Raw genomic sequence first — 25803 nt, 5'->3', positions numbered from 1 at the left:
TGCTGCTGGAACCTGATTCATCTCTGGTCTGTTGCTCCAGTTCTAGGGTGTATTTAAGATGTCCTTAACAGTTTTTCACATTGCTGTTGTTACTGGAAGCTAGAACTCCACCAGGAATTAGTAAACAGCAGAATTAATTACAGATGTATTTCCCCTCAAATCAGGACCCCACAGGCTCAGCCACTCAGCCCAATTTCCCAGAAGGAGGGGATTTTCCCAGCATTTTATACCAGAGGCCCCCAACCTTTTAAAATTTCCAGAAAAGGCGATACCACCACAAAATAGTTGCTGGGGGAACTAACCCAAATCCTCCCCCGTGTATCTATATGAATACAGATTCCATTTAATCAGTGGTTCCCAAACTTTGGGGGGCCACTGCTCCCTCGGTTCCATACACTCATCGCCAGTGCCCCCTACTCTACCCTATAAAATGCATTCTACGTGCTATACTGGTCTGACTAGCGCTCTGGCAGCACATTTACTAAAAATTCCAATAGTTTCCACCAGATTTCAGCAGCGTGCAAAGGCAGAAAAGCTTGAAGCGAGGAAGGCATTTTGCTCTAGGCTGTAGCCTGGTCAATTGTAAATAAGTAAACAATGGGCTTGGAGGAGCCAACCTCCAGCACTCCCCTGCCACCCGCTTCCCTCTTAGCACCCTCTAGATAATCCCGTCACCTACTTTGGGAAACACTGAATTAAATGAAATGTTGTGGGGAGGTTGAAGGTTCCATTTTTGGAGCGTTCCAAGAAAACATTCAGGTCATAGGGCAACTGCTCAACCTTATTAATTTAACAGAAATAACTTGTGGTGGGAGACTCCCCCCCACTTAGCATCTGCAAGTAGGGTTGCTAAGTACCTCTCACCTCCTGTCGGGAGGGTGGCATCCCTGGCACTTACCTCATGTGCTGCACCAGGTCCTGTTTTGCACCCGTGCAAAGCGCACGCACACCCCGGATCCAGCGTGAGGACATCACTTCCGGAAGTGACGTCACCATTTCAGCTGCGCGAGCACTCCTGCACTCCACACGGGGCCAATTCGGCCCATTTGGGGCCCAAATTGGCCCCAAACCTAGTGCAGGAATGCTCCCGTGGGCAGTGCAACAATGTCACTTCCGGATGTGATGTCACCATGTCGGTTGGGAGTGTGTGCACGGCACGCGCTCCTGAGATGCCTGCTAGTGGCAGGCAACCTCCGGGAACTTGCCCCCTCCCACTGATCACCTGGTGATCAGTTAACAAGGGAGTAAGTCCCCGGGAGTTTGCCCACCACCAGCAGGCACCTGGGAACTATATCTGCCAGTCTGTTGGGAATCAAGGGCTCTGCCAAGGAAGTACAGTGGACACCAGCCCTACAGTAGAAGCCTGTATACAGTGGCTTTTATTTCGTGGGAAGCCCGGGTGTATGTATGCTTGGTGCTTGGAAGATAGGGTGGGGTTCCCCTGCCTGATCCAGCATAAATCCTCTGTTCTCCTCCTCCTCAGTCTCTTGACGCTCTTCTCAAATTTTCTTTCTAGGATCAAAGTGTTGTTCCTTTCTGCATCCTTTACCCTGTAAGCTGCAACTATGCCCTGGACTTTCTAGGAGATGATAGAGCTGGGTTCCCTTTCACACCCAACCATCCCATCATCTCCTTAGGACTTCTCCATGCTCCCAGAGTCTTATGCACCCCGCCCCCCCTTGAAGCCGACTGGAGAAGCCGCGGTAGAAGGAGTCAAAGTCAGAGAAACTCCGGAGAAAGAAGGGAAGAGGAAGGGAAGGGAAGAGAAGGAACATGAACCAGGATTCAGCTCTATTTAACCGTTCGTGCAATATGTCTAAGGATGCTCTTGGAGCCAGCTCAACCAATAGAGAAGCAGGTTGAAGAAGTTGCTAGAAATGCCTTTCCCCCCATCACCATCTTCCCTTTTTAACTAAGCCACATTGATTCTGTAGCCTTGAGACTGGACTACTATAACACACCCTATGTTGGGCAGCCCCTGAAGACAATTCAGAAGTATTGTCGAAGGCTTTCACGGCCAGAGAACGATGGTTGTTGTGGGTTTTCCGGGCTGTATTGCCGTGGTCTTGGCATTGTAGTTCCTGACGTTTCGCCAGCAGCTGTGGCTGGCATCTTCAGAGGTGTAGCACCAAAAGGTTTGGTGCTACACCTCTGAAGATGCCAGCCACAGCTGCTGGTGAAACATCAGGAACTACAATGCCAAGACCACGGCAATACAGCCTAGAAAACCCACGACAACCAACAATTCAGAAGCTTCAATTAGTCAACATTAGCTACCTCTTCTTACTGGGGCTAGTTAGGCTTCACCACTATGTTGTACTGGATTCCTGCTAATTCTGTGTCTTTGGGAACTTGTATCTATTTACCTTATGACATTGTTTATGGAAATGTTCCTGACATTGACTGTGTTAATCTCACACTGTGTAATCCACCTTGAGTCTCAGTGAGAAAGGCGGACTATAAGTGACAACCTTAAACATAAACGGCAAACTGTGTTGCCAACAACTCACCTCTTATCCCTGCACAGGCACAGTCCATGGGGATAAGAAGCAAATGAGGGCAACACGGTTTGCCTCCCCACTGCCTCCTTGGGGCCTCCAGAGGCCCAGAAAGGCCCATCACAGTAGCAGGAAGGCCCAGCCTAGCATTAGGAAGGCCCAGCCGTGGCGCCAAGTCTTCCCGCTGCCTTGGGGCTTCCGAGGAGCCCGCTGCTGCATTGAGCCCTCCCAAGGTCCCGCAGTGGCCAGGGGGGTGGGGCTCCCCTCTGCCTCTAAGGAGCCTTGGGAATCGCGGCCAATGGGCAGGAGGAGAAGAAAGGAGCCCCCCATCCTTTCCTGATCCTTCCTCGACTGATGCCGCAAGGGGAGGCGTAGGGGGAAGCACTCCCAGGCCCTGCAGCTGCCCCATTCAGGGTTAAATGGGGCGGCTGCAAGGCACAGGAGCTCTTGGAGTCCCTTCCACTCCCCCTGGCATTGCTGCCCAGCCTGGCCTGGCTGCCCGGCCCTTCCCCCGCCCAGATCTGGGCACGAGGAAGGGGGAAATGCCTGCCCGGCCGCCCTGCCCTCTCCCTGCCCAGATCTGGGCATGGGGGAGGGGGAAATGCCCACCTGGCCGCCCTGTCCTCCCCCTGCCCTGATCAGGCATTCTGGAGGGGACGATGCCCAGCCAGCATGCCCTGCCCTTTCTAGAGCCCGTTGTATTTTTTTCCACAATGGGCTTTGTTGCTAGTAAATAAATAAATACCCTATTTTTATCCTCTTAGTAAAGTAATTTTACTGAGCTACGCTGGAGTCTGTGTCAATTCTCATTACTTCCAATGCACAATAACTAAGTTACTTTGCTGATTATCTTACACCTTTACTGTAAGCTATCCCGAGCTATTGGACAGGGCGCAGCAAAAGCTTTTAAGAAATAAAAGTGCAAAATTCCGCCACAAATCAACATCCTTTAGTACCAGTGCAAAGGACTTGGGGGGGGGGGGGGCCCTTGGCTTGCAAGAACTCAGCGAATGCTTCCCGTGTCTCTTCTTTCCCTGGAACGCGAACCTGTTGTCTCTTCTTTAGAAGGCTTCCTCGTGTCTCTATGGCAACCAGCAAACATTGTTGCACCCGCTGGTGACCCCAGCTTTCAAGGCTGCCTCCCATCTCTATGGTAACCCCACCTAGCCAGTTCTCCACGATCGCCATGGCGACTGCCCATGGATGCTTCCTTCTGGAGGGAGACACAAAATGGGTGAAGATTCTCTGAGATGAAAAGCCAGCCAGCGTCCCCCAGGGTGATGTCGGATGGGCCTGCTCTCCATGCTGACCCTAGAAAAGTGGCCAGATATTGCTGCTATTCTTTGGTGGGGACTAGGGCTTTTTTTCTGGGAAAAGATGTGGTGGAACTCGAGACCGCACAATGACGTCACTTCGGGTCAGCTGGAACAAGGGAGGAGTTTTTTAAAGTTTAAATTGCCCTTGGCGAAAATGGTCACATGGCCGGTGGCCCCGCCCCCTGATCTCCAGACAGAGGGGAGTTTAGATTGCCCTCTGTGCCGCTGGAGCGGCGCGGAGGGCCATCTAAACTCCCCTCTGTCTGGAGATCAGGGGGCAGGGCCACCGGCCATGTGACCATTTTTAAGAGGTGCCGGAACTCCCTTCCACCACATTCCTGCTAGATAAAAGCCCTGGTGGGGGCTCTCCCCAGGATGCCTCAGTAAGGCAGCTGGAGGCCCTACCACCAAGCTTGCTGCTTTGTCCTAGGATGAGAGGAACAAATACCAGAGCTAAGGGGCAACTGGGGCTGCAGGCCTGGGCCTGTTGAGAGGTCAATTTCCATCTGGTTTAGGGGAGGGGGTGTGACTCAATGTTAGAGCATGTGCTTGGCATGCAGATGCTCCCAGGTTCAGTCCTCAACACCTCCAACTAAAACGATCAGATGAGGCGAAAGACCTCCGCCTGAGACCCAGGAGAATTGATGCCTGTCTGAGCCGACAATTCTGACCCCGATGGACCAAAGGTCTGATAAGGCAGCTTTGTGTATGTCTGTGTACTGGTGAAACAGGATGCAGGAGTTAAATGACTTGAACACTCATTTCCAACATTTAATTCTCAATCAGACCGAAAAAACCAGATGCCCCCAGGCTAAAACAAATAAAACGAATTTCAGAAGAGATAAAAGTTCTGCATTTAGGTAGGAAAAATCAAATGCATAATTATAGGATGGGGGAGACTTGTCTTGGCAGTAGTATGTGCGAAAAGGATCTAGGGGTCTTAGTAGACTATACACTGAACGTGTGTCAGCAGTCTGATGTGGTAGCTAAAAAGGCAAATGTGGTTTTGGGCTGTATCCACAGAAGCAGAGTGTCCAGATCACGAGAAGTGATGGTATCGCTCTACTCTGCTCTGGTTAGACTTCACCTGGAGTGCTGTGTTCAGTTTTGGACACCACATTTTCAGAAGGATATAGACAAGCTGGAAGGTGTCCAGAGGAGGGCAATGAAGATGGTGAGGGGTCTGGAGACCAAGTCCTACGAGGAAAGGTTGAAGGAGCTTAGGATGGTTAGCTGGAGAGGAGATAACTGAGAGGTGATAGGATAACCATCTTCAAGTACTTGAAGGGTTGTCATATAGAAGATGGTGCGGAGTTGTTTTCCGCTGTCCAAGAAGGTTGGACCAGAACATACGGGCTGAAATTAAATCAAAAGAGTTTTCGGCTAAACATTAGGAAAAACTTCCGGACAGTTAGAGCAGTCCCTCAGTGGGACAGGCTTCCTCAGGAGGTGGTGGGCTCTCGTTCTTTGGAGGTTTTTAAGCAGAGGCTAGATGGCCATCTGACAGCTATGCTGATTCTGGGAACCTGCGCAGATCATGAGAGGGAGGGGGCAGGAAGGGTTACATCAGTGCTTAGTTTTCGTGGCTCTTTCTTACATGCCCTGGGTAAGGCCAATTGCCACTCTGGGGTCAGGTAGCAATTTTCCCCAGGCCAGTTTGGCTAGGGATCATGATGGTGGTTTGCCATCTCTGGGCATGGAGCAGGGGTCACTGGGGGGCGGGGGAGATAGTTATGAATTTCCTGCACTGTGCAGGGGGTTGGACTAGACGACCTTGGAGGTGCCTTCCAACCTATGATTCTAGGAAGCCACCAAGTGGGACGTCAACACAAGCACCTCCAGCACATGGAGACATTCCACTCCAGTGGCTAAGAGGCATGAGTTTCTTGGGCTACCATTTATACTACCAGTTGCCATCACTACCACCCACCCACGGCCCCTCGCCAGGCATTTCTCCACTTCAGCCTTTCAAACCCAGGGCTTAGTTTGAGGTATGTATAACAGGGCCAAGCTACAAGTGACGAATGGCACTTGAACGGCAAATGAACAGACTCACATGTATTCCTCCCTGTTCACTTGCGCTCCACTTGATCACTATGTGCAAGTGGAGAGCTCGTGAACAGGGAGGAATACATGTGAGTCTGTTCACCTGCCATTCAAGTGTCATTCATCACTTGTAGCTTGGCCCACAGAAGGAGCTGCAAATCCCTCTCTGATTTCTGCCCAGGTCTCCTAAAGATGAGCCGGGGCAATCCCTGTCTCTCCTCTGCAGAGCTGTCACATTTCACAGCACGCCTGGCCCTGTCAGCACGGACAGAAGTCCCGGGAGCAGCGGCTGTGGAGCAGCTGCATTTCCCAGGAAAGTGTCACTCGCCAGGGAGCAATAGAACATCCGGCTGACAGCCCAGCCAAGGCTGCTGGCTTCCAAGCCTGAGTAATGATGACTGCAGAACCTGGTGAGATACAGCCAATGTCTCCCCTCCCCAGTCCCCCAAACACATACCTTCCCAGCGGTTGTAGTTCATCACAAGACAAGCAGCGATAATGTTTTTAAAAAAAAAGCACAGGGTAGAATTCAGGGCAACCATCTCAGGAGGAAATTAAACCATCTTTGGCGGGCCCACGGCAGGCGGCCAAGGGCGAATGTCGCCACCAGCTAAAGTCTTTGCCCTGTGCCTACTGCAGCAGCAAAAATACTCCTGTGATTTAATGCTGCTGAGGCCCAGAGCCCTGCTGTTTGCTTGGATTTTTAACCCACTCTGGGCCTAAAAGGGCTCATTGGGGCAGGGGTGGGGAACGACATTCAGAAATAAAAGTTATTGAGGACCTGCAACAAAAGTTGAGGGTTGCTGCATTTCACTTTAATCCACTTGTGCAAGCTCATCCTCCGACTTGGGCTGTTTACAGGTGCTTCTTTCTGGAGGGATCCAGGGTTGCCAACCTCCAGATGAGGGAATTATGTCCAGAGTACAATGATGGTTCCTATGGAGAAAATGGCTGCTTTGGAGGGTAGACTCAATGAGTCAAACTAGATGAGATGCCTGACACGTGGAGGACGCGTGTCTGTTTCCCACAAGTTTCCACAGAAAGGGTAGTAAAAGGAACCTCTGCTAGAGAGACGAGGGAAAGAATCCCTCTTCGGCAGAGGTTCTTTCTCTCATAATCTTGTCTAGTCCACTCAGCTCCCTCTCACTGCCGCTGGCATGCTCAGCTCCCTCCAGCTACTGAGTGCATTTAAAGGGAAGCGCATTCCCTCTTGCTGCTGCTAACATGCTCCTCTTGTTCCCCTAAATGCAGCCAGAGGGAGCCGAGCACAACAGAGGGAGTGCCCGACAGAGCACCAGAGGGAGCCGAGCGCAGCAACGGTGGTAAGAGGGAGCTGAGCACACCGGTGGCAGTCGCGACAAGGTTCTTTCTCACTACACTTCCCATGGAAACTTGCAGGAAACCGACATGTGCCCTTCACTTGTCGGGTGTCTGGTCTAGTTTGACTCTATAGCATTATACTCCACTGAGGTCCCTCCCCTTTCCAAACCTCACCCTCTCCAGGCTCCACCCCCAAATCTCTAGGAACTTCCCAGTCCAGCCGTGGAAACCCTACTTGGAGTCCTCCCCAAATTCCAACTGATTTTCAGACTACAGAGATCCGTTCCCCTGGAAGAAATGGTTGCTTTGAAGGGTGGACTCTATGGAATCACATCCCTGCTGAGTGGCCTCCCATCCCCAAACCCTCTCCAAATTCCAACGCCAAATCTCCAGGAATTTCCCAGCCTGAAGCTGGAAAACCTAGTCTACTTACACACACGTGATGGGCATCCTCAGCAGGAAAGACTGGTTTCCACACTTACTGACTTGGGAAACAACTTTGAGGGCACAGAAAGGATACCGAGTGCGGGAGATGAGCGTGGAGAAAAATACTTGAGTCACTCACACACCCCTCCTGGCTTCCAGTTTGGGAAACCCCAGGAACAGCGGGGGGGGGGGGGAGTGTCTCAGTGTGGTAGATGGGGCTAGCTACAGTTGGCAGTGCTGTGCACTTGGTAGCACCAGGGCACTGCTGTGCAGTAGAGATGTGCCACCAGTGTTTGCATAAGGGCAAGATGAGCCACGTTGAACATGCACAGCTGCCTTACACTGCATGGATTTGTTCTTCTATCAAAGTCAGTGTTTTCTGCTCTGACCTCTCCAGGTTCTCAGGCTGAGATCTTTCGCCTCACCCTTCTACTAGAGCCTTTTAATCCGCAGATGCTGGGGATTGAACCTGGGACCTTCTGCTTGCCAATTAAAGCATCCAGCCACTGAGCCACAGCCCTGCCCCGACCAAATCTTCTCCAGCCCACCGTTCCCATTGGATTGCTCTTTGTACAACTTCCTACCTCCTCACCTCACCTCTGTATTTTTTTTTAAACCTGTATCCTACAATTCTCCACAAATAGCATTTGAGGTGACAAGTTTACTTCCAACAAGTAAAGAATCACAGGTTAGCAAACCATACACACACACACACACACACACACACACAAGCAATCCCAAAGTACGAAGCACAATAAATAAGATTACTTGGGGGGAAAGCCGCTGTAATTCCTTCCCAAGATATAACAAAAAGCCATATCTCCGTCACGGGAGGGGGTAGAGACTTATTTTCTTTTAAAAATGAAATCTAGGAATTCAGACAACATGCTGCATGTATTATTACAACAGTAGGTTGATATATCAATATGAAATTGTCTATTAAAACAAAACAAAACCAGGGGTGGCAATACAAGGGGAGGTGTAATGGATGAAGTCTAATAAAAGTGGGTTGGAGGTGGGTAGGAGTTGGCGGGACAAAAAAACCAAAAGAAACATTATGCACAAGGAGGATAGACCAAGAGGAGTTAGCCGTGTTAGTCTGTAGTTGCAAAATAGTAAAGTGTCCAATAGCACCTTTACGACTAACCAACTTTATTGCAGCATAAGCTTTTGAGAACCACAGCTCTCTTCATCAGAGGCATGAGAGACACTACTGACTTTCTCAGGAAAATACAGTCCATTGACAACCTATTAGATGACACCATCCTAGCAACTATGGATGTTGAGGCTCTGTACACCAACATCCCACATTCGGATGGGCTGCAAGCCATCAGGAATATTATTCCAGACAAAACCACAGCACACCTCACCCCTGAACTTTGCCACTTCGTGCTGACTCACAATTACTTCGAATTTGGTACAACCTATATCTACATGTCAACAGCACAGCCTTGGGCACGCGCATGACACCACAGTATGCTAACATATTTATGGCAGACTTTGAGCAACGCTTCCTCAGCTCCCATCCACTGGAACCACTACTATACTTAAGATTCCTGGATGACATCTTCATCATTTGGACCCATGGGAAGGAAGCCCTTGAGAGATTTCACCAGGACTTCAACAACTTTCACCCCACCATCAACCTGAGCATGGACCACTCTACACAACAGGTACACTTCTGGGACACCACTGTACAACTACGTAATGGACAGATAAATACCACCTTATACTGGAAACCCACCAAACGATACTCATATCTACATGTCTCCAGCTAGCACCCCAAACATACTACTTGAACGGTTGTCTACAGCCAAGCCTTACGTTACGTTACGGAATTTTTTTTTTTAAAGTACTCTGCTTTGATTTTATTTTCCTTAACAGTCTCCACCCTCCATTAATTAATGCCCCAAACTGTGATCAATGAAGAAATATGAGCTTTATTTCATGAATAAAACCCAGATGTTTTGTCTTGTTAGGACATAAGCATAAAGATCAGCCATAGCAGAGAATCTTATATACTTTCAAAGCTAATTGTTTGTTTTGTTTGATGTTATTTATATTCCGCCTTTCTCACTGAGACTCAAGGCAGATTACATAGTGTGAGATTAGTATAATTAGTGGAAAGGACAAGGGCAGGCATTTCCATACAGTGTCAAGGACATTTCCATAAACAATGTCATGGGGGGAAAGAATATAAGTTTACAAAGATATAGTATTAGCAAGGATCCAGTATGAGGTTGAGGAATTGCTGAAACAGAACATAATCAATTCTAGGACTTACATTGAACAACATAAAGCACAGGTAGGATTATTTGAAGCAACAGATAATATGTACGGCAACATCATGGTGAAATCTATGGTTTCTAATACATTAGCGAAACATCTGGGACCCCTTTCCTACAATACCGCCCTCTTAGCTGAGAAAAAGACCTTTTTGAATAATTCAGTTTTGCGTTGTTTGCGGAAAGCCAGGATCATGGGGGCTCTCCTGACCTCCTCAGGCCGGCCATTCCATAGCGTAGGGGCCACCACAGAGAAAGTCCGTGTATGGGCTGCTGTTGATTTTGCCCATGTACAGTCTGGCACCTGCAAGTGACCCTGTTCAGATGAGCAAAGCTGCGGTGGAGGGACATAGGGAGAGAGGCGGTCCCATAGGTATGGTGGACCAAAAGATAAAATTGTTATACAAAACCAAATACAAACAATTCTTTAGAATCAAATTCTTCCGCAGACATGGCACCAAAACAGTCCTGAGTGACAAGACAGTAAAATCTCTCTGTAATATAAACATGCTAAATGTTTGGTGCCACACAGGAGTTTTGGGTATCTTCCTGAGAGACTGCTTATCCAAGGTTAATTCTTGAGCACAAAGTGAAAACAAGAGAGATATTGTCTCCTTACTATAGAGCTTCCTGACCTGCAGTGTTCAGTTTTAAAATGTGTCAGAAGGAATCTGCTTACAAAGAAAAGCTTTTGCCTGCTGTGCAAGAGGGCAGCTGTAATAATGCTCATTAGAGATCAGCAAGAAACCGAAATACGAACCAAAGTTCGGCATGAACCAGGCTAGTTCATGGTTCACAAACTGGCGGTTCGTCAGAGCCCATTTCTGACAAACTGCCATAAACTTTAGGCTGGTTCGTTTGGTTCATTTTTTGGTTCGTCACTGCAGACAGCCTGGAGTTTCCTAGGCAACAGGGATGGACTTCCTGTAGACCTTCTGCTGGCCCGGAAGTGACAATTTGCTGACCCGGATGTGATGTTTTCACGAACCAAACAAACCAGTTCGTGAACCAGGGGCAGGTTTGTGAAAGTTCGTGGTTCATGGTTTGTGAAATGCGATGAACCACGAACTGCATGGTTCGGGTTTTTTTCCAGTTCATGCCCATCTCTAATGCTCATACATAAGTCTTTAGACTAGGGGGTCATAAAAAAAAATCCTTTACACATTACAATCTTATCTGCACAAGGGGGAGAAATAAACTCAAAATCAGCTTCCGTCCACCTTTTCTTACAAACACAGAACTTTAAGAGCTTCAGATCAAGAGGTAAAGTGCTCTCCAAATATTGTCTCTCCATTCCAGAAACAGCCCTACTGATTGCTTTTTGCTTGCTATGAAATTCTGCCCCTTCCCCAAAGAAGTGCTCTGTGTCAGACAACCTCATTTCTGTAAAGGAGGAGGAGCAGAAGAAAGAGATCCAGGGAGACCTTGCTAAACATGAACTTCCCAGAGTTCCCACCTTCTTCCCAGCATGGATCCTTTTGCCTTTGACAGGTTTGTGGCAGGCAGAAGTTCATCTGGTGAAGCCTTCCCATCACTGCATTTGAATGCTAAGAAAGCTTCACCTGCGGAGGTTTTGTCAGGTAGCTGCTAAAAAGCTTTTAAAAGCATGTACACAGATCAATACAGTCTTAATTTGGGGCTAACAAAATTATTCCGGTTGCAACTTCAGAACTGGTACAACATAGAAGATACCTGGCAACTTACAATCCACATTTAACCAAAAGCAAGTCCTATGGTCGTTAATCAAAGTAGGATCGCAAACGGAGACAAAAACGGCGCGATCCACCTTGTTTCCATTTAACGGTAAAGTGGGTTGCTTATTTTTAAAAGGTTTGGTCCTAAGAGTTGGAAACTCATTTAAAAATCCTTTTATGCCTCTCATCAATAAAGAAAAAAGGCCACATGTAACATTAATTAGCCAGGCTGAACTCCTGAAGTTTGGAGACGCTGAACGGACAGGATGTCCCCCTGCTGTGGAGAGAGCGCCCTGCTGGGAAGAAGAGGGGGAGAAGAAAGGGAGCCCCCCCTTCCCCGTCTCTCTAGCACTTGTCCTCTCTTGCCTGGAGCAGCAACTGTTCAAATCAAATACTGATTTGCTTGATGCATCGAGCTGCTTTGCAGCGTCAAACCAAAGTTCTCTGTTCAACAACTGCCAGCCAGATGCTTTAGAAGCCCACAAAGGCACGAAAGGGAAGATTCTCCCACATTTGCCTCCCAGCATCTATTCGGGACTCGGAGGCTCTTAACATGAAGGTTCAGTCTAGCTATCAACCACCATTGACCCCTCCTCTATGACTTTTCCCAGCTAAGCTAAGAGCCACCAGCACATCTTATAATAATGAATTTCATACGTTAAACAGGCCTTCTTTTGATCAGCTGCATTCATACACACACAAACGTGAGAATAGCTGTACCGATCAAATCCAAAGTCAGGTTGACCAACACCCCGTTTCACTTAGTGACATCTAGAAGCCCCCAGGCACGGCACAGAGACATTCAAAGAGATTGGAATCCAGTGGCACCTTAGAGACCAACAAGATTCTTCAGATATCCGAAATCAAAAAGAGTCCAGTAGCACCTTTAAGACTAACCAATTTTATTGTAGCATAAGCTTTCGAGAATCAAGTTCTCTTCGTCAGATGCATGATACAAACTGGGCAAATACAGAAGAGAAGGAGGGAGAGGGGAGAGAAGAGGACATATATCAGAAGGGGACAAGATGCAATTAGCGGGGAGGCAACCAAAACATTCCTTTGCTAGTAAATGTAAACATCTCCTTTTGGTGTGGAGTCAGTTTGCCGTGTTAGTTTGTAGCAGTATAAGCATCCAATTCCTATGTAGTATAAGCCTAAAGGTGCTACTGGACTCTTTTTGATTTTGCTACTACAGACTAACACGGCTAACTCCTCTGGATCTTCAGATATCCGGAGAAGGGAGCCTTGATACTCAAAAGCTTACGCCCTGAAAATCTTGTGGGTCTCTAAGAGCCAAGCTACAAGTGACGCCTTACACAGGTTGGACACTTGTCAGCTTCCCTCAAGTTTTGATGGGAAATGTAGGCGTCCTGGTTTTACAGCTTGGCCCTCCATTACAGCTGCAAGACCAGGATGCCTACATTCCCCATCAAAACTTGAGGGAAGCGGACAAGTGTCCAACCTGTGTCAGGCGTCACTTGTAGCTTGGCTCTAAGGTGCCCCAAGACTCAAATCCTGCTGTTCTACTGCAGACCGACATGGTCACCTACCTGAAACTGCCTCTGAACATGGAGGCTCCAGAGAGTCTCTTACTCTTGCATAAGAAAAGGGAAGTAGAAATCTGTTTTCTCCAGCATTTAGAGCTCAACAAAAACCTACTAGTGTACCTCCTTTAAAATTTTCCATATATTAACCAAAAGGAAGCAGTCACCATTACCAATCTGTACCGGAAACATCTTTGAGGCTGGTTTCCCAGAGATGCATTTGAATTAACACCCTCCAAAAATCCTACAGACCAAGGTGCAGAATTTTTTTAAAAACCTTTTAGGCCAAAAGCTGGTACATATTGAACTGGGATAAAATATTATTCCAGTTTAAGGTGACACCCAACCCCACATGTGCTAGCTAACCAACATAGTATAGTGGTTTTCTTTTTTTAAACTTTGTACACTCTGCAGAATATTTTCGCAAGAGGCCGGCAAGATCTATATGTTAATGGAGATCTAGTCATGTTATTGATTTAATATTATTTACAACATAATAATATTATCCCAGCTCTTGAGGCAGGATGCTTTTTACGCCCTGAAATATTCTACTTCCTGCACGAGTCCATTTTAAAAATTCAAGGAACTCCGTGAAACCTTCTGTGCAAAAATAAAATGTTTGAACTTAATTCACTTTATTTCAATAGCACCACTCCCTTCCACAAGCAAAAAACTTCCAAAATATTCTTTGTGGGAAATTTAATGGCTGCTCCACAGGTAGAAATTCTATAATGGAAGCTTTCTCAGCACTAAGTCCAGGGGCTGGAAGAGTGTTTGTTCAAGTTGTTAAAGCAGAGGTGGGCAAATTATCAAGACCTCGGAGTTCCTATTTTATTTATTTGTTTGTTTCTTATTTCTTGTTTGTTGTTTGTTTGTTTATAGTCCACCTTTCTCATGGGTTCCTATTTTATTTATTTATTTATTTATTTATTTATTTATTTATTTATTTATTTATTTATTTATTTATTTATTTATTTGATTGTTGTGGGTTTTCCGAGCTGTATTGCCATGGTCTTGGCATTGTAGTTCCTGACGTTTCGCCAGCAGCTGTGACTGGCATCTTCAGAGGTGTAGCACCAAAAGAGAGATCTCTCAGTGTCACAGACAGGTGTAGCACCAAAAGACAGAGATCTCTGTTTTTTGGTGCTACACCTCTGAAGATGCCAGCCACAGCTGCTGGCGAAACGTCAGGAACTACAATGCCAAGACCACGGCAATACAGCCCGGAAAACCCACAACAACCGTCGTTCTCCAGCCGTGAAAGCCTTCGACAATACATATTTATTTATTTATTTATTTGTGCCATTTATAATCCACCTGTCTCATGGAGACTCAAGGTGGATTACCCGGTGTGAGATTAGTACAGTCAATATCACGAACATTTCCATAAACAATGCCATAGGGTAAATAGATACAAATTCACAAAAACATAGCATTAGCAGAAATCCAATGCAACATAGTGGTGAAGTCTATGGTCAGCAGTGACGCCAGGGTTTTCGGCGCTTGCAGCCAGCTGAGCGCCTGTGCCCGCGCCTGCATGCGCACTGGCCTGCGTGATGATGTCTTGTGTGATGTCATCACGGGCACGCAGGCACGCCGCCAGCCTGATTGCTGTGGCGGGCGGCTGGGACAGCGTGCAGGTGGCCTCCGAGCTCTCCCGCTCCGTTTCCCTGTGCCACCGCAGACGCCTGCCCGCCGCTGCTGAACCCAACTGGGGAAGTGTTCTGGTGGCGGCGGCAGCTCAGGGTGGGAGGGCTAGGAGGCTGCAGGTCCATGGTGCGCACTCCCGCCCCCGCGCCTCCTTCGGCACCCTCTCCGGCACCCCACGCCCTGAGGCCACTGCCTACCTGGCCTCAATGGGCGCGCCGGCCCTGTCTATGGTTCCTAACTCATTAGCGAAGCATCTGAGAGCCCCTCCTTACAATACAAAAGCCTTTTGAATAATTCAGTTTTGCATTGTTTGTGGAAAGCTAGGAGAGTGGGGGTTCTCCTGACCTCCTCAGGCGGGCTGTTCCACAGGACAGGGGCTACTACAGAAAAAGCCCGTGTATGGGCTGCTGTTGATTTCGCCCATGTACAGGCTGGCACCTGCAAGAGCCCCTGTTCGGATGAGCGAAGCTGCTGTGGAGGGACACAGGGAGAGAGATGATCCCGTAGGTATGTCAGTCCAAAGCCATGAAGAGCTTTGTATGTGATAGCCAATACCTTGAACTGAGCACAGTAACAGTTAGGTAGCCGGTGGAGTGACTGCAGGATGGGAAGGACCGTGGGAGTTTTTTTTCTGGTTCTCAAGATGCTAAACAGATTATCAGAAGCACCGGCCTGCTGGCCTGAACTGTGGCATAGGGTCCTCTCCGGTGATGCTCCTGAAAATCTGTTAAACAACTTGAGGGCCTTTAAGAACCATTGACTGGAAGAGAGGGTCACTTGTGGGTCTCCAGTGCCCTCCGAGAGTTCCTGCCCCCAACGCTGCTGGCATCCAGCTAGAAAACCTTAGAAGCAGGAAGACACAGGCTTGGATGCTGGCCTCCGGCAGCCATGTCAGTCTGCAGTATAAAAGTAGGATTTTCGTCCAGTGGCATCTTAGAAACCAGCAAGATTTTTAGGAAAATCAAAAAGAGTCCAGTAGCACCTTTAAGACTAACCAATTTTATTGTAGCATAAGCTTTCGAGAATCAAGTTCTCTTCGATTCTCGAAAGCTTATGCTACAATAAAGTTGGTTAGTCTTAAAGGTGCTACTGGACTCTTTTTGATTTTGCTACTACAGACTAACACAGCTAACTCCTCTGCATCTAAGATTTTTAGGGTCATAGATGCAGAGGAGCTCGCCGTGTTAGTCTGTAGTAGCAAAATAGAAAAGAGCCCAGTAGCACCTTTAAGACTAACCAACTTTACTGTAGCATAAGCTTTTGAGAGCCACAGCTCTCTTCGTCAGATGCATCAGAACTATCTATCTTTTTAAGATTTTCAGGGTGATTCAGACCTCCCTTCTTCGGGCACAGGAAGTAAGTAGGGCCCATGGATTGGACAGGTGGCGCAGTTGCGCAGGGCAGCCACCGCAAGAGGGGCCGCTCTGGCTCCAGGCAGCAATTGCAAAAGGCAGGCTCCCTCCCTTGGAATTAGTGCAGAACACACAGTCTTTAATGAGATCCAGCCAAGCAGCTCCAATTCAGTTTGGCTGACAGCCACATGGTACACACACAGCCTTCCTTCACCCCCATTTCGATTGTATTTACTTACAATCTGACTATTTGCTTTGATACCGATAATGCTGGTAACTCCAAAGTTGGAGGCGAAAATCTGCCAGTTCGTATTTGCAGCCTAGGAATTACTAGGCTGAATGTTTTATTTGCGCAGAAATGTAATTATGTTAATTAAAGCTTAGCTGCAATTACGGCATTTAGTGGCCCGTACTTTTTTGTGCGCTTGCGACGATATGCCGAGTATGAAAGCACGTACCCTTTGTGTTATGGGAAGCCGGAGGCAGGGAGAGAGGACGAGAACAAGCCTGGCTTTTGTCCTTCCACAACAGAAGCACCTCGATCTTTCTGCTGCTTGCCACCCCAATAAGGCAGAACTACGCAGGCGACATTGTACGGTTCATTCACTGCACGGCTTTGATGGAAGTTGGTGGCCAACTATGCATAGCAAAAGTCAAAAGCCGCCCAAGATCTTCTAGATCGGCAGTCCTCGATCAGTGAGGAGACAGCCTTGCATGCCAGGGTCTCCATAAAACAGCTGGGAATGACAACAGCAGGAAAGGCAAAACATCTCAGTGGAGCATCCACAGCAGGGACTGCCAACCTCACCGGATGAGGCAAGTCCCTCGGGGCTTTTGCACCCACAAGTGTAAACTGTTAAGTTTTCCTTCTGAGCTGATGTTGCTACTCCCTGAAGAGGGCAAACATAGATGCCACAGGAGATGTATGGGAGAACTGCCTAGAATGGCACAGGAGAGGCATGAGTGCCACTCAAAATGGCAGCCCTTGATCTCCTCCTCCCCAGCAATGCCTAGAACTGCCTAGAATGCCACAGAAGACGCATGAGTGCCACTGAAAATGGCAGCCCTTGATCTCCTCCTCCCCAGCAATGCCTAGAACTGCCTAGAATGTCACAGGAGACGCAAGAGTGCCACTGAAAATGGCAGCCCTTGCTCTCCTCCTCCCCAGCAATGCCTAGAACTGCCTAGAATGTCACAGGAGACGCAAGAGTGCCACTGAAAATGGCAGCCCTTGCTCTCCTCCTCCCCAGCAATGCCTAGAACTGCCTAGAATGTCACAGGAGACGCAAGAGTGCCACTCAAAATGGCAGCCCTTGCTCTCCTCCTCCCCAGCAATGCCTAGAACTGCCTAGAATGCCACAGGAGACGCAAGAGTGCCACTGAAAATGGCAGCCCTTGCTCTCCTCCTCCCCAGCAATGCCTAGAACTGCCTAGAATGCCACAGGAGACGCAAGAGTGCCACTGAAAATGGCAGCCCTTGATCTCCTCCTCCCCAGCAATGCCTAGAACTGCCTAGAATGCCACAGGAGACGCAAGAGTGCCACTTAAAATGGCAGCCCTTGATCTCCTCCTCCCCAGCAATGCCTAGAACTGCCTAGAATGCCACAGGAGACGCAAGAGTGCCACTTAAAATGGCAGCCCTTGCTCTCCTCCTCCCCAGCAATGCCTAGAACTGCCTAGAATGCCACAGGAGACGCAAGAGCGCCACTGAAAATGGCAGCCCTTAATCTCCTCCTCCCCAGCAATGCCTAGAACTGCCTAGAATGCCACAGGAGATGCAAGAGTGCCACTTAAAATGGCAGCCCTTGCTCTCCTCCTCCCCAGCAATGCCTAGAACTGCCTAGAATGACACAGGAGATGCAAGAGTGCCACTGAAAATGGCAGCCCTTAATCTCCTCCTCCCCAGCAATGCCTAGAACTGCCTAGCATGCCACAGGAGACGCATGAGTGCCACTGAAAATGGCAGCCCTTGATCTCCTCCTCCCCAGCAATGCCTAGAACTGCCTAGAATGACACAGGAGACGCAAGAGTGCCACTTAAAATGGCAGCCCTTGATCTCCTCCTCCCCAGCAATGCCTAGAACTGCCTAGAATGCCACAGGAGATGCAAGAGTGCCACTGAAAATGGCAGCCCTTGATCTCCTCCTCCCCAGCAATGCCTAGAACTGCCTAGAATGACACAAGAGATGCATGAATGCCACTTAAAATGGCAGCCCTTGATCTCCTCCTCCCCAATAGTGCCTAGAACTGCCTAGAATGCCACAGGAGATGCATGAGTGCCACTGAAAATGGCAGCCCTTGATCTCCTCCTCCCCAGCAATGCCTAGAACTGCCTAGAATGACACAGGAGACGCATGAGTGCCACTTAAAATGGCAGCCCTTGATCTCCTCCTCCCCAGCAATGCCTAGAACTGCCTAGAATGCCACAGGAGATGCAAGAGTGCCACTGAAAATGGCAGCCCTTGATCTCCTCCTCCCCAGCAATGCCTAGAACTGCCTAGAATGACACAAGAGATGCATGAATGCCACTTAAAATGGCAGCCCTTGATCTCCTCCTCCCCAATAGTGCCTAGAACTGCCTAGAATGCCACAGGAGATGCATGAGTGCCACTGAAAATGGCAGCCCTTGATCTCCCCAGCACTGACTAGACTGCCTAGAATGAGCACTTTCAGGCAACATTCTTGCTCGGTGGGTTTCCCTGGCCCTATTCCACTTCAGCACCAGCCACTGGCAGAGAAAACAAACCCGGCAGCATCAGAAAACTGCAGCACTCTTATCCCACTAGAGGCTTCTGCATGAGAGAGGAGCAACCGGCTACAGCAGAAATGTCAACTCAGAGCTGCAGTTTCCAGTGGCAGCTATGCAGCTGGCTTTTTTGGCAAAGCTCACCAGCTTGTTTGCCTCCTGCCTTTTCACTATATTGTTTAGATCAGTGGTCTCGAAGCTTTCCAGATCTGGGACCCATCTTGAACCAGCAGGCAGCTACATGGGACGCACGAAGCTTGAAGTCCATGAGAGACTCCTTGTGGCATCCCAGCCCTGTGACATCAGAGTGAGTGACGCAACAGGAAGAGGTGGAGTTAGAGTTATGACATCACTCTGTCAAGGCCAGGACTGTGGGCAGCTAAGCCAGCGAACCGAGGACAGGAAGTACAGGCTGAGCACCAAGTGAGAGACTGCAGTGTGGAACTGATCAGAGCCACAGAGAAATCCTCTGCTCCAGCGAGTGAACCCACCTTGCTGTCCTGTTGCTCCTCTTTGCATGCATGCAAAGCAGGCGATGTAGTCTCCCTGCTCTCTGTGCATGCACAGGAGCAACACATGCCTCCCAAAAACAATGGCAACTCTCCAGAGCTCAATACTCGGAGGAGCTGTATGACCCAAGCCACAGATTGCGACCCTAGCATTTTAGTTTTATGCAAACGGTTTCCAATGGGTCAAATTAATAAATAAAACATGGCCTCTGCTACTGTAGATTTTCAGGTGGGTATCTGTGTAGGTCTGTAATAGAAGAGCAAGATTTGGTCTTTAAGATGCTACTGGACCCGAATCTTGTAGATTTTCCAGTATTCGGCAGATGTTTCGTGGTCTTGGAGTCTGGGATCAGAATAAAGGATGTTGCCCTCTGATCGTCAATGTTAGTGTGGTGAGAAATCACTCCCTCCCGCTGCCACACCCATCTTCATAAACCCATAAGAACGTAAGAGGAACCACTCTGGATCGGACCAGAGACCCATCCAGTCCAGCACTTTGTTCACACACTGGCCAACTAGCTGCCTCTAGGAAGCCTGTAAGCAGGGTGACTGCAAGAGCATCTTCCCCAGAAACAGGTAGAAAGAGGAATACATCCTCTGGTACTAGAGGGAGTAGGCAAGTCCATCTGGGCAAGTACACCTGCCAGTCAAGCGTCAATCAGGCCTGGGGCTCTGGGGACAGACAGTCACAACAAGATCCAGAGGAGTTAGCCGTGTTAGTCTGTAGTCGCAAAATAGTAAAGATTCCAGTAGCACCTTTAAGACTAATCAACTTTACTGTAGCATAAGCTTTCGAGAACCACAGTTCTCGATGCATTTGGTGAAGAGAACTGTGGTTCTTGAAAGCTTATGCTACAATAAAGTTGGTTAGTCTTAAAGGTGCTGTCCGGGGTCAGCAGCCCAGCCCCCGACTTGCTGACAGGCAGCGGCAGGGGGCAGCCGGGAGACAGCAGTTCAACCGCTCTGTCTGGCAAACAGAGCCTGAACCTGCCTACTCCAGGGGGAAGGGGCGAAAGGCCAAAGCCTCAGAAGGCTGGAGGGAGCAGGGAGAAGCCAGCTAGTCCCACCCCCCCAGGGGGAAGAGAGGGAGCTAAGCAGGCTAGAGGAAAAGGGCCAAGGCAGGGGGAATAGGGACCCAGCAACAGCCCAAACAGAGCCCTTACCTGCCAAGGAGGAGAAGCAGCCACTACAGCCCAGAGCCACACCCTGGCTAGAGGACAGCAGCCTGGCTCAGGAGTGGCTAGGAGCCAAGCCCCTCCAGGTGGAGCTGCCACAGGCATTCTGGGGGAGGAGATGGGTAGCTCCGCCCGGCATCAATGAGCAGGCAGCCCAGAAGCTGGCCAGGGCAGCTCCTCGTGAGCAAGGCCAGGCAAGCTCAGCAGTTCAAAGGGCTACTGGGGCAGCTCCTCGTGAGCAAGGCCAAGGAGACCTCAGCTGGGGATGGCTCGCACTCAACCCCACCCTGCCAGCAAGGCAAGGAAGCCAAGAAGGGATTAATGGTAGGAGGGAAACACCTGAGGGAAGGCACAGCTGGGCCAAGTCAGGAGAGGGAACAAGCCTAGAAGGAGGGCGGGGCGGGGAAAGGAAGCCCTATATAAGGTGGCTAGGAAGAGCCCTGAGGTGGTGGGTGTGAGTAAGGAGTGATGGTGTGGAGTGAGAGTAGAGCAGTGTGAGAGTGGAGGCTTGGAGGAGAGTTCTGGAAGGAGGAGATAATGGAGGATGCAGAGGGTAAGCAGGCCAGGTTGAGCAGGCCAGCGAGTGGACTGAGAGGGAGTCTGGGTGATGTATACCGCACCCCCTTCCACAGAGCAGGGTCCTGCAGTATCCCTGGTGCCCCTCTGACATCAGGGCCGGCCCAGCTGGGGCCCCGCCCAGTGGTGGCAGCGACAAGCCCTGACAGGTGCTACTGGACTCTAGTCACAATAAGGGCTGTCAGTTTCCCGGTAGAGGTGGGGGATCCCCTACTCCCCATCACAGCTTACCTGGCTGGTGGGGGGGAAAGGCACGGGGAATGGGCCTGGGGGGGGGGTAAGGAACTTCCTGAGCAAGTGTGCAGCGGGTGCACTCTTAGCGAGCATGGCAACGTCACTTCTTCAACTGGCGTCATCATGCCCGGTGGTGGGCTTGCTCCTGCGCTATGCAGGGGTCAATTTGGGCTTCCAACAGGCTGAATTGGTCCCATGCAAAGCGTCAGAGCAAACCCACTGTTGGAGCGATAACAGCACTACTAGGATTTGATCTCAAGGTAAGTGTCAGCTCTCCCTCCCCCCCTTCCAACAGGAGGGTATAGAGACCAGACAGCCTCCATCACAAAACGCTCCCAAGCCTTTGACATGGAACAATGAGGACGCGACAGAGCAGAGAAACCCAACATCTCCCCCCCCCTCCCCATCTCTCCTGGGCTCAAAGTAGATCAATGGGTGATCCGAGCAAGGCCCGAGAGGCTCTTCGGGAGCATTAAAAGGCCCTTGACCGGAGGACACAACTTGCTGCTTTCATTCTCAAGAGGCAGGCGCAAGTCAACACACCAGGGATTTGCAAAGGATTTGCAGCCGACTTAGTCTTGCTGCCCTTCCCTCCAAAGGGGGCTCGAGGGCAGCCTTCAAGGGTCAGCTTCAATTGGGGGAGAAAGAGAGAGAGAGAGAGGGGGGGGGAGGCGTCTCCCTCGGGCTTTGCAAAGACCTGCACGGTGAGTTGGGCTGGCCTCCCACGTCAATCAGCAGCAAGAGGGGTCCTCCGTGACAGTTCCACGTTCCGTCAGATTTCAGCCTTCTCCGCTCTCGTCCCCCTCTCTCCTGATTGCGTCTCTGCAGGTTGCATCTCCTGCCGCTCGGAGGATGGAGACGCCACAGATTTTGGCCCAAAGGGAAATGAGATGAAAACTGACAAACAGGTATTGGAAGAAGCTAGAGATACCATTGAAAGGAGAAGCGATAGGAAAAATCTTAGAAACAGCAGAAATGGATGTCTTAACAGACTTGATAAAAGAATAAAGTAGGGGCGATCTGCAGAAAAGATGGTCACCCTTTCATAGGTGGGTTAAATCAAATTATGGAACAAGAAATTAAGTATAGGATATGAAGATAGGAGAGAATATTTACAGGAAATAAGCAGGGTAGACTTACAGGTAAATTAGGTTTTGGATAAGGAAAACAAGATATAAAGAGGAAGGAACTCTAGAGATGGAAGATGAGTATAATACATTGTTGTTATCATCGCTGTTGATTTCTTACAAAGTTGTTCTTGATATCCCCTGATGTGATGTCTATGTGTATATAGAATCATAGAAGAGTTGGAAGGGGCCATACAGACCATCTAGTCCAACCCCCTGCCCAGTGCAGGATCAGCCTAAAGCATCTCTGACAAGTATTCATCCAGCCTCTTCTTGAAAACTGCCAGTGAGGGGGAGCTCACCACACCACCCTAGGCAGCTGATTCTACTTTTGAACTACTCTGACGGTGAAAAAGTTTTTCCTCATATCCAGCCAGTACCTTTGTGCATGTAATTTAAGCCCATTGCTTCGGGTCCTACCCTCTGCTGCCAACTGGAACAGCTCCTTGCCCTCCTCCAAATGACAGCCTTTCAAATATTTCAAGAGAGCAATCACGTCCCCCCTCAACCTCCTCTTCTCCAAACTAAACATTCCCAAGGCCCTCAGCCTTTCCTCGTAGGGCTCAGTCTCCAGACCCCTGATCATCCTCGTTGCTCTCCTCTGCACCCTTTCGAGTTTGTCCACATCTTTTTTGAAGTGAGGCCTCCAGAACTGCACACAATACTCCAGGTGCGGCCTGACCAAGGCAGTATAGAGAGGGGCTATGACCTCCTGCGATTTCGATGCTATGGCCCCTTTGATACAACCCAAGACTGAATTAGCCTTTTTTGCCACCGCATCACACTGACTGCTCATATTTAGTTTACAGTCCACTCTTACCCCAAGATCCCTTTCACATATACCATTGCCCAGAAGTGTATCCCCCATCCAGTATTTGTGCTTCCCATTTTTGTGGCCCAGATGTAATACTGTGCACTTGTCTTTGTTGAATTGCATCCTATTCACAGCTGCCCACTTCTCCAGAGTATTCAGGTCTTGTTGAATTTTAATTCTATCTTCTTGGGTGTTTGCTACCCCTCCCAATTTGGTATCATCAGCAAATTTAATGAGCAGCCCTTCCACTCCTTCATCCAGATCATTGATACAAATATTGAAAAGTACCGGGCCCAAAACCGAGCCCTGCGGCACCCCACTGGATGTATGTATTCTTTGTATGTATGTATACGTATGTATTCTTTTTGAAATCAATAAAATAGTAATAATAATTTAAAAAAGAAAACTGACAAACAGGCAAAGTTGCTTTCTAGCCCAGCTGCTCTCCAGATCTCAGGCAGAGAGGGGTTCTACAGAAGCAGACAGAGATGCCAGACCATGAACCCGAGATTTTTGCAGGCAAAGGGGTGTGCATTCTGATCCTAAGCGTGGGCCTTCTCCCATTTTTAATTACTTAGAGATTTTGAATGCTGCCTCTCCACAGACCTGCTGCAAGAGCAGGTTTTATCCCCCCCCCCAGTCTGTAGGGCAACAGCAGGCTTCTCTGGGAGCTACACTATAGCAGGGGTCCACAGCATGGCACTCGTGGGCATTGTGGTACCCACCGACAACTTTGCCAACACCTACCAAGTGAGCGGGGCCAGGTGGGGCTTCTGACTGGCAACTGGAGATGTGCCGGGCTGAGCAGATTTTTAACGACAACCACACTTACGTACCACCACTCTTCTAGGCAGATCAGTGCTCCACTCAGAGCAGCGAACCGGCAGTGTTATCATTATAAAAACATTATTTTGGGCAGCAGCTGCTGCCACAGCACAGGGATCTTCACTGTCTGTATGGAAGAAAATATTTTGAAACAATTCTTTTTAAAAAAAGAAGAAGCAGCATTCTCTCCAACGAAACTCCTGCCCGAAATGTTGAAGAGTTTACTGTCAGAGCTGTGCATGACCTCAACCCGAGCACGCAAAAGACAGGCGGGTGATAAATGTATAAGTACATAAATATTTATTGTATATTAATGTATATTTATGATTGTGTGTTTTTAAATTTTGATTGTTTTTATATTGTATAAATGAAACATTTAATGTGTTTTTAACTTGTAATCCGCCCTGAGCCCTTCGGGGGGAGGGCGGAATAGAAATGCGAAGTAAATAAATAAATAAATAAATAAATAAATAGAGTAGCCTAGTTGAGAAAGTGGTCTTCAGTCTCCTCTGTACATATATGTACAGTCTAAATAGAATGATAGAATCATAGGGTTGGGAGGGACCTTTAGGGTCATCTAGTCCAACCCCCTGTACACGCAGGGAATTCAGTTACCTTCCCCCCCCCCACACACACACAGAATTACCCTTACTGCATCCCCAGAAGATGGCAAAACATCATCAGGATCCCTGGACGAACTGGCCTGGGGGAAATTGCTCCCTGACCCCAAGGTGGTGATTGGCCTTCCCCTGGGCATGTTAAGAAGGGGCCACGAGAACTAAGCACTGATGTAACCCTTCCTGCCCTCCCTCTCATGATCTGCCCAGGTTCACAGAATCAGCATTGCTGTCAGATGGCCATCTAGCCATATATGTACATATGAAGGTGGCCTTATACTGAATCAGACCTTCAGTCCATCGAGGCCAGCATTGCCTACTCAAACTGGCAGAAGCTCGCCAAGATCTGAGGCCTTTCACATCACCTGCTACCAGATCCTTTTAACTGGAGATGCCGGGGATTGAACTGGTGACTTTCTGCATGCCAAGCGGATGCTCTACCACTCAGCCACAACACTCCTCTGTCTTCATCTCTCCTGCAAAAAAAAATTAAGATGCGTAGCTGTGCTGGGCCCTGACCTGGATAGATCCTGATCTTGTCAGATTTCAGAAGCTAAGCAGGGTCAGCCTTGGTTAGTAATTGGATGGGAGACCTCCAAGGAAGAACAGGGTTGCAGAGGCAGGCGATGGCAAACCACCTCTCTTAGTCTCTTGCCATGAAAACCCCTCCAGGGGTCACCCTAAGTCAGCTATGACCAGAGGGCACTCTCCACCATCAGGTAAACATATAGGCTGCATCTTTGTGTTACATGAATATGACAAACATCCAGTCCTGGACTGGACCCCATCTTCAAATTGGTTGGTTGGTTGGTTGGTTGGTTGGTTGGTTGGTTGGTTGGTTGGTTGGTTGGTTGGTTGGTTAGCCCTCCCTCCCCACAAGCAGGCTCAGGGCAGGTTACAATCATAAATATGGTACAATTGGTAAAACCAATAAAGTAGCATAGTGCAAATTATCATCTTTCCACTGCTTTTGAACATCTTGCAGCTAAAAGTTCCTCTCTGCAGCCCCACCAAAAACCCAATTCACAGATGGGACTTAAAATACAGGCC

This window comes from Eublepharis macularius, chromosome 3, assembly GCF_028583425.1.
Source record: "Eublepharis macularius isolate TG4126 chromosome 3, MPM_Emac_v1.0, whole genome shotgun sequence".
Taxonomy (NCBI): domain Eukaryota; kingdom Metazoa; phylum Chordata; class Lepidosauria; order Squamata; family Eublepharidae; genus Eublepharis; species Eublepharis macularius.
The sequence above is the reverse complement of the archived record's forward strand: the minus strand, read 5'-3'. Positions refer to the sequence as shown.